This window comes from Peromyscus leucopus, chromosome 10 (assembly GCF_004664715.2).
Source record: "Peromyscus leucopus breed LL Stock chromosome 10, UCI_PerLeu_2.1, whole genome shotgun sequence".
NCBI classification, from domain to species: Eukaryota; Metazoa; Chordata; class Mammalia; order Rodentia; family Cricetidae; genus Peromyscus; species Peromyscus leucopus.
Window position 1 is genome coordinate 89297362 of NC_051071.1, and position 13629 is coordinate 89310990.

A 13629-nucleotide genomic window follows, 5' to 3' on the forward strand; every position below is an offset into this window, starting at 1 on the left:
TGACCACAATGGCAGGGAGAATGGCCGCAGGCAGGCAGGCAGGGAGGCAGGCAGGCAGGCAGGCATGCCCAAAGCAGTAGCTGAGAGCTCACCTCTACTCTACAAGCACAAGGCAGAGAGAAAAAGCTCTCTAGGAATGGGCTGGTCTCCTGAAACCTCAGAGCTCACCCCCAGTGTTACAACTCCGCCAACAAGGCCACACCTCCGAATCCTCCCCAAACAGTTCCACCAACTGGCTATCAAACATTCAAACTCAGTAGCCTCGGGGATCCGTTCTCAATCAGGCCTCCACAGCTCATAAGCCATATTAAAATGTGTGTGCTCATGCCATAGGGCTCACAGCTTCCTCAAATATGTTGGTGGTGTTGTGTCTCCACATGTACGAAGGGTCCCATCTTTGATGAAATAGCATCAACTCAATATACTATCAGAACACATTATCTTCTTAAGTGAAGTCATGTAAGATAAAGGATTCCTTTTTAACACAATTTTTAGATTTGCTTTTCATTTTATGCATATGGATCTGTTTCCTGTATATGTGTATGTGGCCTATATGCATGCACAATGCCTTAGGAGTCTAGTAGAAAACATCAGATGTCTGAGAACTGGAGTTCTAGATGGTTGTAAGTTACCATGTGGTTGCTGGAGACAGAATTCATGTCTTCTGAAGAGCATGTGCTCTTAACCTTTGGCTGTCTCTGAATTCCTGATAAAGAATTGCTTCATAAGTAGACCAGTGGGAGTTTAAACCAGTCCAAGAGAAGTACCAATGTATAAGGAACTGAAAATGTTTGTATGCTTAGTGCATTTAAATAAATACACTGTGGCTTAGCCTGCTAACTCAGTATATTTCCCCCTAAGTCCTATGTTAACATGAATGCTATTTTTTTTGTGGACAACCTTTATGCTTTTAGAAGGTTGACAATTTATTTTCCATCATTTTATTAGTTGTCTGAGAATTTCATGCAATGTATTTTGATCACATCCAGACCCAACACTCCCAGATACATCCATCCTTCCTTCCTGACCCACTCAACTTCATATCTTTTCTTTCAAACCCATTAAAGACAGTTTGTGCCGCTCATATACTCTTGAGTTCATAGTATTCACTGGAGGGTGGTCCTCTCACCAGGGGCTGCAACATTAAAGATAAAAAACACTGACTCCCCTCTCCCAGTAGCTGTGACTCCTTAGCTGGGTGTGAAACTGTGTGTCCCCTTCACCTCTCCATGCTGAAGTTTCATCTGACCTGACCAACAGAGGTGATAATTTAATGTTTAATGTTATAGTTCAGAGAAGAGAATATTAAGATGTAGGCTCTGATAGGAAGAATAAGTATGGGTGTGTTTGTTATGTCTTTTGGTGCTAGGATTAAAAAGATCACAAACGGGATATACTTAAAAAACAACAACAACAACAACAACATAAAATCATTTCCTTGCTTTGGACCCTGGGACTAAGATCAGGGTGGCAGCATGCTGGTGTCTGGTGAGACTTCAGCTAGGTAACTGCCCACTGCTCATATTGTGGAAGGAGTTAGGGAGTTGTCTAGAAAGCACTGTGTAAGAGCACTAGTTCCAGTCACAAGATCTCTGCACCTGCCACTTACACACCTCATAAAAGGCTCCCCATCCTGACTCCACCAGGTTGTGGGGCAGAATCTGAGAACTGAATTTTCCAGGAAGGTTAATGTATACTCCACTGCAGTCTGTGTTTGTGATCTTAGACTCATAATCTCAGAACATTGGATCTTACCGAACTGAAGATATATGTTGTTTGTTTGTTTTCTTTACTCTTTTGGGAGGCCCACCACCCAGGTCCCAAATAAATCACACATGGGGGCTTATTCTTAATTATGAATGCCCAGCCTTAGCTTGACTTATTTCTAGCCAGCTTTCCTTAACTTATTCCATTTACCTTTTGCCTCTGGGCCTTTTCCATTCTTTTACTTCCGTAAATCTTACTCTTACTCTGTGGTTTGCTGTGTAGCTGGGTGGCTGGTCTTTGGAGTCCTCCTTCTTCTCTGGCTCCTAGTTCTCTCCTTCCAGATTTCTCCCTCTATATATTCTCTCTTTGCCTGTCAGCCCTGCCTATCCTTTCTCCTGCCTTGCTATTAGCCAGTTCTTTATTAGACCATAAGGTGTTTTACACAGGCACACTAACACAGCTTCACAGAGTTAAATAAATGCAATATAAACAAAAGTTACACACCTTAAAATAATATTTTACTATATATATCTGGCTCATGGAGGACTGGGGACTCTGGTGATGACCTACGTGGATGCCATCAACAGTGGAGCTGTGCCTTGTCTGGATGACGCGGTGACAACTCTGGCCCAGTGTGAGAACTCAGCAGCTGTGCAGAAGGCAGCTGACCACTACAGTGAGCAGATGGCCCAGCGACTGAGGCTCCCCACAGACACGCTCCAGGACCTGCTGGATGTGCACACAGCCTGTGAGGAGGAAGCCAGTGCTCTCTTCTTAGTCGGGAATAAGTCAAGTTTTATGATTTTTGACTTATTTCAAGTCTTACATCACAATACTCTTCTCATGAGAAATAGTCAAACTGACTTCCTACTGGGTTCTTTGAAAGTTTCTCTGTTCTTCCCATTTGGTCACATCTCTGTACATTTTCCTTGCAGGAATCCATAGCAAAGAAGGGGATTTGTGCAGAAGAATGAAGAGACCCCTGTGAAATACTGCTGGAGAGCTGACTCAGCTTTGGAGGCTCTAACAGAAAGATTGTCAGCCTCCATGTTTTCCATGCTGGAGGTCACTCAGGAGAAGACTGAGCATGACTATTGGTGGGTGTCCATGAAAGGGGTGAAGGAGAAGAGCTGGGAGCACAGGGCAGGGGTGAGGGTGAGGAGCAGGGAGCACAGGACAGGGGTGAGGGTGAGGAGCAAGGAGCACAGGACAGGGGTGAGGGTGAGGAGCAGGGAGCACAGGACAGGGGTGAGGGTGAGGAGCAAGGAGCACAGGACAGGGGTGAGGGTGAGGAGCAGGGAGCACAGGGCAGGGGTGAGGGTGAGGAGCAGGGAGCACAGGACAGGGCTGAGGGTGAGGAGCAGGGAGCACGGGACAGGGGTGAGGGTGAGGAGCAGGGAGCACAGTACAGGGGTGAGGGTGAGGAGAAAGGAGAACAGGACAGGGGTGAAGGTAAGGAGCAGGGAGCTCTGAGGAGAGCATGAGGAATCTGACAGTTGTGAGCATGCTGCACCACTTGAAAGGAATAATAAAGCCTGAGGAAGACAAAGCACCTTAGCTCCTTTTCATTGTTGAAAATCAAACTCAGAGCCTTGCAATGAAACATCCCACCCCAGATCAACCTTTCATGTGTGTGCTTGTGTGTGAAGGTGTCTAGTTGTCTTGAATGAATTTCTGTCCAGTTAGACTGGGCTTAGAACAGGGCAGCAGGGGTCCGAAGTGCATAAGATGCCACAGAGCGTGGTGTGGAGATGGTATTTATCCCAAGCAATAGGAAGTGGTTAAGATTTCTGAGCAGGTGGTATGATTCTTTTCTTTCTTTCTTCCTTCTTTCCTTTCTTCCTTCCTTCCTTCCTTCCTTCCTTCCTTCCTTCCTTCCTTCCTTCCTTCCTTCCTTCCTTCCTTCTTTTCTTTTTCTTTCTTTCTTTCTTTCTTTCTTTCTTTCTTTCTTTCTTTCTTCTTTCTTTCTTTCTTTCTTTCTTCCTTTCTTCCTTCCTTTCTTTTTTTTTTTTTGCCACTACTGTATTGGAGACAGCCAAAAATGTTGATTGGCCTTTCTTAGCATTTCTGCCTGGCCCTGGCAGCAGTCCCTTCTACATGCAGTCCGATTACAGAAAGATTTCAAAAGAGAGCCTTATCCTGCTATGAAAGGCAGCAAGAAAGGGTGGATGGGTCTCGGGATCTGACCTATGCGGGTTCTCCCTCCATACTGAACACATTTCCAGCCTTGCAGGATTGCTGCCAAAGCCTGCCCCTGAAAAGGCATTTCCTGGGGTGTAACTCTGGTGGAAACTGAAAGCAGCTGAGCCTCTTCTGTACCTGGGGCATTTCTAGGAACTCGGTTGCTTCTTGTGGTAGCAAATCAGGAAAGCGGTTTCTTTTCAGCTCTAAAGAGGTTTGCAACTACAAAGTTAAAGCACAAAGGCAATTAAACCCCTTAGCTCTGTTGCAGTTTTCTTGTTTTTTAAAAACTGTCTGTCTCTCTCATGATGTGTGTGTCTGTGTTTGTGTGAGTGCTTGTCTATGTGTGTAAGGGAAGGTCGTGTGTGCCACGTTGCTCTGGAGGTCCATGCTCCCATCTTGTTTGTTACAAGTTGTGCAAGCTGGCCCGCAGGTTTCTGGGTATTGTTCTGTCTCTGCCACTTGCCTTGCCACACTAGCACCGAGACAGCATATGCACAAAACAGCATGAGCTTTCCCATGGATTCTGGGGATTCAGACTCAGGCACTCACGCTTGAATGGCAAGGGCTCTACAGATTGATCCATGTTTCCACACCCTAGCGTACATTTGTGGAACATATTTAGAAACCACATTTTCCCACTGGCAATATCTATGTTTCACAGTTTGGAACAGCTTCTTTTCGTGGCTAGTGGTTTTGCCTGGGAACTCCACCAAAGCCTCACAATGGTCAATGTGTCCCTTCAGTGTCTGCTGTCTCCACTACCCTCCATGGAGCATGTCTCCACAGGGCTTCCAAAATCAGGGGAGCTGTGTTATTTTCAACTGTTCATGTTTTCCCACAGTCTTCCTGTCACCTGTCATAGAACAGTCACTGGGAAAACATACTTGTAGACAAATTTCTAAACAGTCTTATTAAATAAGAAACACAGACCCAAATACATGCAGGGGTGAAAGCTGTAGAGATCAGAGAAAGAGTAAGAGCCATCAGCTAATCTTAGCTCACCATGCCACTGTAGCTTCCCAAGGGAACCAGCAACTTCCTGTCTAACCTGCACCTTTATTGCCTTGCTGTTCTGCCTTCTCATTGGCTCTTAGCCCAGCCACCTCACTTCCTCATCACTGCCTGTCTGTACAGACCTCCAGGTCTCTATGGTTGGTATTGAGATTAAAGGCTCATGTCACCACGCTTGGCTGTGTCCTTGAACACACAGAGATTCTGCCTTCCATGTGATCAGATTAAGGGCGTGTGCTACCACCACCTGAATTCTGTTAATTCTGTTTATGGCTCGCTATAACCTCTGATCTCCAGGCAAACTTTATTTATTAACATACAAATAAAATATCACCACATTTCCTGAGAGTCATAGTATTTGGTTTTCCCCTAGGGCCATGGCATAATAAGTCAGGTTCTTGGTCACTTTAGTAGTGTCATGAATGGGTTCCATCTCATGAAGTAGGTGTTACATCCAGTGAAAAAGTGGTTGGTTACTCCTAAGTGCTCAACCACAGTATTTCAATCATAGTTGATATTATTAACTCAACATGGATATGTAAAAACCTGGTGCTGGATGCCAAATAGATTCCTTCTTCCTTCTCAGATGGGAGTTAGCAGTTTATATGAAGTAAAGAGGATGGTCCATGGTGAATTCTAGGTCAGTAATGTAGCCACAAACAAAAGGGGGAAGGATCAATAGCCTACAAAAAAGTAAAATCAGGTGTGGTGATATTGTGTCCCCCAATATATTGTACACCCTAATAAACTTGTCTGGGGTCAGAGAGCAGAACAGCCACTATACTAAACATAGGTTTAGGCAGTGGTAGCACACGCCTTTAATCCTAGCATTCAGGAGGCAGAGATCTGTCTAGATCTCTGTGAGTTCAAAGCCACACTGGAAACAGCCAGGCATGGTGACACACGCCTTTAATCCCAGGAAGTGATGGCAGGAAGCAGAAAGGTATATAAGGCATGAGGACCAGAACTAGAGCCTTATTGTTAAGCCTGAGGCTTTTGAGCAGCAGTACAGCTGAGATCCATTCAGATGAGGACTCAGAGGCTTTTAGTCTGAGGAAACAGGATCAGCTGAGAACTTGGCAAGGTAAGGCTGGGTGTGGCTTGTTCTGCTTCTCTGATATTTCAATAACTGGCACCAGGTTTGTTTTTTTATTAATAAGACATTTTAAGATTCATGTTACAATCAGGAGAGAGCATGCTAACCCATCACCAAATTGCAGCTACATGCCTGAGCCAGACCAGCAGAAAAGTCACCCCACTGACACTGCACCTCAGAATTGTGAGATAAGAAAATAACTGTTACCTTAAGTCACTAGGTTTAATGGCCCATTTTGAAGCAAAAGTAACTGATATAATAGTTACTCATTAGCTAATCATCTTAGGTCTTAGCACTGCTTGAGCATATCTACACAGTAAGATACTTGAGAATATATAGCATCGATGCTATATACCTGGGGCAGGCCTGGAGCCCTGGGTTCGGTACCAGCACTACTACACAATAGAAATAAAAACTAACTAGAAGTAGACAACAAATGCACAGAAGGAAGAACACGGTGACCTTTGGAAAGGGCGGCCATGATGGAGCTTGAGGGAAGCCCTGTGGTCCCCTGTCTTTCCTGTGTGTCTCATTGCTGCTCTCTCCCCTTCCCCTCCTCTCCCTCTCCTCTGTCCTTCTCCATTCCTCCCTCTTCCCTTTTCTTTCTGCTCTTTTGTTTTCAAAGCAGAGAGTAGAAGCAGTTACATTCTGTAGCCCAGGCTGGCCAGCCCCCTCTATGTAGCACAGGCTGTCCTTCAACTTGCAAACCTTGGGCCTCAGTCTGAGTCCTGAGATTATAGGTGTGTGCTCCTATTCCTCCTTCTGAAGTACTCGGGATGTTCTATAAAAAATCTGAGTTTCACAAATACAATATGTCACATTGTAACTATACATCAAGCTGTCTAGTCAGATTTTCTATAATTGTGTATGTATGTGCATGTGTGGCTGTATGTGGGTGTGCATCCCTGTGGAGGTCAACAATAGTGTTATCTTCACTCTCACACTGAGCCTGAGGAATGAACCAGGGATTTCTGATCTAGCCAGGATGACTGGTCAGCAAGTTCCCAGCTTCCCCTTCCACTATCAGACTTCTTTTATCTGGTGCTTGGGATGGATCTGAACTCAGGTCCTCATGCCTACAGAGTCAGGCCATTGCCCAGGCTGTACTTTCTCTGTGTATATCTTGTACTGTAATAAATTTAATCTTATCAAAAACTTTGACAATTTTTATTCTTTGAGAATTTTGAGAACTTCATACATTGGATGTATTTTAATCATACTCAGCCTCACTCACTCTCCACTGCTACCTTACAACAGAATTCGCCCAAAGTCTCCCCTCCCAACAACTTCTTCCTCCTTTCCTCTCTTTTCCCTCCCTCCCTCCTTCCCTTACTTCATCCCTCCCCATCCTGTGGTGGTATCGTGTTACCCAAAATAGTGTGCACCCTAATAAACTTATCTGGGGTCAGAGACAGAACAGCCACTAGATACAAAGGCTAGAAAATGGTGGCACACACACCTTTAGTCCTAGCATTCCAGAGGTAGAAATCCCTCTGGATCTCTGTGAATTCAAGGCCACATTGGAAACAGCCAGGCATTATGACACACGCCTTTAATCCCAGAAAGTGAGCATTATATCCCAGGGAGTGATGGTAAAAACAGAAAGACATATAAGGCGTGGAGATCAGAAACTAGAAGCATTTGGCTGGTTAAGCTTTTAGCTGGTTAAGCTTCAGGCTTTCGAGCAACACAGTTCAGCTGAGATCAATTCTGGATGAGGACTAAGAAGCTTCTAGTCTGAGGAAACAGGATCAGCTGAGGAATTGGCAAGGTGAGGTAGCTGTGGCCTGTTCTGTCTCTCTGATCTTCCAGTGTTTACCCCAAAACCTGCCCAGAGTTTGTTTTTATTAATAAGATTCTTTAAGATTCATGCTACACTACCCCTCTCCCTCCCCTTCTTCAGTGACTACTGAGTCCAGTCAGTGCTGCCCATGTACACATGGAGTAGAATTATCCCCTGGATAGTCAACACACCAAGGACCACACTCCCGGAGAAAACCGACTTTCCCTCTCCTGGCAGTCATCAACTGTCCATAGCTCCACAGCTGGAGGGGGAGGCTCCTGTGACCCTTCCCCCTTCATGCTGGAATGTTAGGGAGACTATTGGAGTATGAACCTGACTTGTTTTCAACATTGAACTTTGTGGCCTATGAAGTGTCCTGTACTGCACACACTGCACCATCTGACTGCAGGGTCACAGTCTACACTTAGTCCCCCCTCCCCTCTTCCTGTTCTTCAGGGTTAGAGTTTGATATTTAGCCCTGGCATCCTAACCCTGAATCCTCCTGCCTCAGTCTCTCAGCTAGAGGGATTACAATCGTGAACAATAAATTATTTCTCAATTGGTCCCTTGAGATGTAAAATGAATCTATGAATCAATTTACATTGACAAACTGGGCGCTTAACAAGCCATATCCTGGGCTGTCCTGACCCCGTGTTTGTCCCTTTCTGTGTTAAGCAGATATTCACCTCCTGTTTCTTCTCTACCCCATCTGCTAAAAAACCACCCCGTCCCACCCCCTCCCTACACAGAAACCTTTACTTTCTTTTGTCTCTTCCAGGATGCTGGATGCTGACTTCTCATCCTCCATCACTGATGTGGACCTGACCTAAGCCACCATGCACATGCTCAGCTCTCTGGAATCTTCTCCTGAGCCAGGAGTCAGGAACCCCAGGGCTTCACAGTGCTCCAACCTCAAGGCATATTGACTCCACTCCCCACCCCCCGCCTCAAGGGCGCCAGTCTCATGCTTCCACCTGGAAGGAACATGGATCCACTCCTGTACCACACTGCACACTGCCCTCCCAGACCCCATGGTGTCTCGATCCTACAGCCCCTCCCCCACCCCAAGACATCCTGGCCTGCTCCTTCCTCTCTTATCTTTGGGAGCCATGCATGTCACAGCCCTTGAAGGAGGGCAGCCTAGGTGACCTGGGTGCAGAGACTCTAGGACGCTGAGGGGCAGAAGCCAGAGCCTCGGGGAGAAGTTGCAGCTCTCCTCCTGTCCTGTGCACAAGCAGACTGGGCCCCTGCATCTGACCCTGGTGAGTGTGGGCAGGCAGGGCTGGGAAATCCTTTGCAGCTTCATTTGCAAGTGTAAAATGCAGACTACTGGTCATGTCATCTGTCTGCAGAGGGTATGGTGTCCACAGGGGTGGGCTGAGGATGTACAACCTCTGATCTCTAAATGTGTGAAGGTAAATAAAGTTGATGTTGGGTGGGTAAAAGTTTTATCAAGCGGTCAACTTACCACAAGTGCAAAAGAAACTTGTTAACACTGGTATTTTAGGAACCGGAACAATTTATTTTTTTTTTCTTTGTCTCATGATTTAAAATTTGTCCAAAAATCTCTAGTTTGCTATACAGATAGTCACCAACTTCCTTTAACTCTTACTCAGATAGTGTGGAAAAAGTCTAAACAGACAGAAAAATTAAAGGCCAAAATAACTAGATTGTAAACCTTTCAGTGACTGTGTATCTATAATGCTATCTTTCCTTTCTTGTGTAACACAAGAGATGTAATTGCTTGTCTAGTTTTAGAAACACATAAAGTTTAACAGTAACACATATTTACTGAGCACCATGTGTCCAGGCCTGGGCATTTGCACAGAAGAGCCCTTCCTGTGGTGTTAACACAGGCCTCTCCAACAGTGCATTCTCTTCAATCAACCTGTGTTAAAATGCACACACATGTAGAAACATTTCTGCACTTACCTGTCTCTAAGGATCTGTGAAGCGTTTGGAAGGAGGATAAATATGATGAGTGGAAAATGTTAGAATCTGTGAGATGTCCCATGAAAGACCACCAGTCACATATGCAATCAGCAATAGAGTTTATTAAAAATTATCAATATTTTGGGGTCTGACCATCCCACAAAGGCACCTTTTAAGCAGAGTTAGGGGAATTCCAGGGAGGAGAGATTAGTCTGGGGGCTGATTGGTGGGTTTAAACAAAAAGTTTCTAGGATTGATAGGAGGCACTAGTGGTTAGGGACTTTCTGGAGGGAGAGTAGGGAAAGCTATCTTTAGCTAGCAGAAGGCTGTGGGGCCTGCTGATTAGTTGCCCTTGAATTGTGGTTTTCCAGATAACTACTTGCTCAGCTCTAGCCAGCTCTAGTAAATGGAAACTAAGGCTTGGTCTCTGGCAGGGCTACTAGGAGAGCCTGTCATGGCCCTTGTCTGGCTCTCTGACCCTCTCATAAATAAAATACAAACTAGAATGGAGAATTGTTGTGAGAAGAACATCAGAAGAGACATAAATATATTTAAGGGCACTTAAAACTGAATTGAATTACATTTTAAATGATTTATTCATTTTTATTTATTGTGTATGAGTGTTTTACTTGCATACCTGGTGCCCCTGGAGGCCAGAGAGGGCACTGGATCCCCTGGAACTGGAGTAGCAGACAGTTGGAAGTCCCCTGTGTGGGAGCTGGGAATGGAACCCAGGAACTCTGCAGGAGCAGTGTGTGCTCCTAACTGCTGAGCCATCTCTCCAGCATTCTTGAGACCATAACAAGAGGGGGCTGATCAGTCTCACAGCTCAGGAACGAGAAGGGGAAACATAGTGGTTTTTCTGAGAAGTTTCTCCTGGCCTTTGCTTTTGAGGGACCATCTCTTGTGTGTGTTAAACTGGGATGTTGAGGAGACTCAAAGGAAGGCTGTGCCTAGAACCATCCCATAATACCAGCAGCAGTGCCTATGCTAAGGGAAACTGTAGATGTCATGTTCCTTACCCTGTCACAGACACCCTTGATGAACAAACAGGTCTTACTTAAAGACAAACCAAGATTTTTTTTTTATGCTTATGTGAATTTCATGTTATTTAAGTATTTGGTAAATACTTACCTTATAGCCACATTGCATATATTTGGGAGCACCATTTGACATTTCAGTGCATTTGAACACGGTGTATGATCAGCTCAGGGCAGTTTTCCTGACACCCAGGACATTCTGTTGACTATTTTCGATTTAAGTTTAGTTGTATTTGAAAACCATATGAAGTATGCAGTGTCAGAATCAGCTGCTTGAGGAAATTTATTAGGATTAAGATAGATTATGAAAATTAGAGAACTGAAAAGTCTATCTTGCACACATACCCACCCACATACACATACCCACATACACATAAGCTAGGTGGGTACATAGAAAATTAAAATCCATTCTTCGCGAAGATTATTGCCCAGCTCACTCAGGATGTGAAATGAAAATTAATAGTCTAAATGATTTTGACTTCACACTATTTCTTTTTAAGAATGGCTTTATTGTAGTGTAATTAACATTATCCACCTCACAGATTTACAGTGCACTATTTTGTGGCTATAGGTATATTCAGATGTGTGTAAGCAAATTTCCAAAACTAACTCTGCTTTTTTAAATCCAGAGATGCTTTACCACAGCATCTCTTGGTGTGTGTGTGTGTGTGTGTGTTACACTGTGTGTGAAGATCATAAGATCCTTTTGAGAGTCAGTTCTTTTCTTCCAACTTGTGAAGCGATCTCTCCTGTATTTTCTTCCATGCTGGGTCCTCCAGGTTATCTCGCCTTTCAGTTTCCAGGTGATTCCCCTGTGTTGGGATTCCAAAGACATGCTACTGTGTTCCCCTTTTCATGGTGTTCTTGGATTGATCTCAGATCTCCAGTCTGTGAAGCCAGCAGGTTTACCTGCAGAGACATCTTGCTGGATCCTGGATGATTTTCAGAGCCCTTTTCTTGGTGTGTGATTCAGAGGATCAAATCCAGAGCCTTCCATATGCTAGGCAAGTAATCTGTCAGCCTGGTGGGATTTTTAAATATAGAAGCATTTCATCCACAAATGGGGTAATTTGACTTCTCCTTTCCTTTCTCTCTCTCTCTCTCTCTCTCTCTCTCTCTCTCTCTCTCTCTCTCTCTCTCTCCCCCCTCCCTCTCCTCTTATTTCTATGAGTATTCAGGCTCTGTATTAAATAATAGTTAAGGGAATGGTTGCTTTTGTCTCTATCCTGTATTTAGAGGAATTAATTAGAATTATTTTGTATTCAGTACAATGCTGTTGGTAGAATTATCACAGTGGCCTTTATTGTGTGCAGGTGTGAGGTTGCTGTTCAGGGCTATAATCAAGAATGAATTTAATTTTTCAAAGACTTCTCCTTCTATTGAGATTATGATCTGGTAGGATACAAGCAATTATCTTTTTATTTGTTAAAACTTGCTTTACATTTTAAAATGTGATCTGTCTTGGCAAAAGACCCATGAGTTACTGAGGAGGATGTGACTTCAGTGATTGTATAGAACATTCTGTATAAGTCTTGTGAGTCCATTTGATCTATGGCACAGTTTAGCTTTATGTTTGTTAACTTGTGGATATCTGTAGAACCTATTGATATGAGTGGGGTATTAAAGTCAACCCCTGTGCTCGCTTTGACAGCACATATACTAAGCCTGGAGTGACACAGAGAAGATTAGCATGGCCCCTGTGCAGGGATGACACACACATTGGTGAAGCATTCCATAGTTTTAGGATAAAATTGATTTGATAGAGAAAAGGGTTCTCCTTAGGAAAGGGGAGGGAGGTAAATACAGGAGGAGAGAAGCACATAAAATAACAATATGGATGGATGAAAAAGGCTCAAGGAATCATACTGTTAACTATTTGCCTAAAACAACAAAAGCTATAATGCCCACAATTCACTGTTGTGGGATGGTCTGTATGTCAAATGCTCTGATTGGTCAATAAATAAAACACCACTTGGCCAGTGGCCAGGCAGGAAGTATAGGTGGGACTAACAGAGAGGAGAATTGAGAGAACAGGAAGGTGGGAGGAGTCACTGCCAGCTGCTGCCATGACAAGCAGCCTGTGAAGACGCCAGTAAACCACGAGCCACGTGACAAGGTATAGATTTATAGAAATGGCTTAATTTAAGATGTAAGAACTAGATAGCTAGAAGCCTGAGTCATTAGGCCAAACAGTTTAAATAATATAAGTGTCTGTGTGTATATTTTATAAGTGGGCTGTAGGACTGCTGGGGTTTGGCGGGACCGGAGAGAAAATATACATACACATATATAGTTTAATGAATCTTTCTCATCTAGGCTGATGGAGCTCCCAAAGACCACCTAACAAAAAATAAAAACAAATACTGGATATGAGAAGCCCTCTTGTGAGTTGTGGCCAGGGCTGTCTAAGAGACTCCTAAAACATACACTCTATTGCTATTGCCCTTAGTTTTCCTCCAGAGGTGGAAGGTAATTCCCCATTGATGAAGACACCATGCACTTCAGACACAGGGCCCAGAGGCCCCTGAGCTGTCACTGACTTGGATGACCCCCTCCCTGCCACCCTGCCCTGAGGACTATCTTTGAAGATACTAGAAGGCACATGAAAGCTTCCAAAGGAGAGAGACATAGCAGTCCTCCCTAGCAATGACATCATGAACCACATCAGTGATGACCTGTCCAGTAGCCCTGTGGGTGAAGTAGTGGTACACAAGCCCTGCCAGTAACTGTGGTGGTTTGAGAGAAAATGATCCTCAAAGGAATTGACACTATTGGGTGCTGTGGACTTGTTGGGGTAGGTGTGGTCTTTTTAGAGGAAATGTGTCACTGTGGAGGTGGCCTTTGAGACCTCATATATACTCAAGTCACACCCAGTG

General features: G+C 44.4%; 1 non-coding gene across 1 annotated transcript; it reads left to right on the top strand.

Annotated features, from left to right (window-relative positions):
• Window positions 1-12388: 12388 nt before the first annotated feature.
• On the top strand, window positions 12389-12495 carry LOC114691885. Its single transcript, XR_003734286.1, has one exon. It is a non-coding gene; the product is annotated as a U6 spliceosomal RNA (small nuclear RNA).
• The last annotated feature ends 1134 nt before the right edge of the window (window positions 12496-13629 follow it).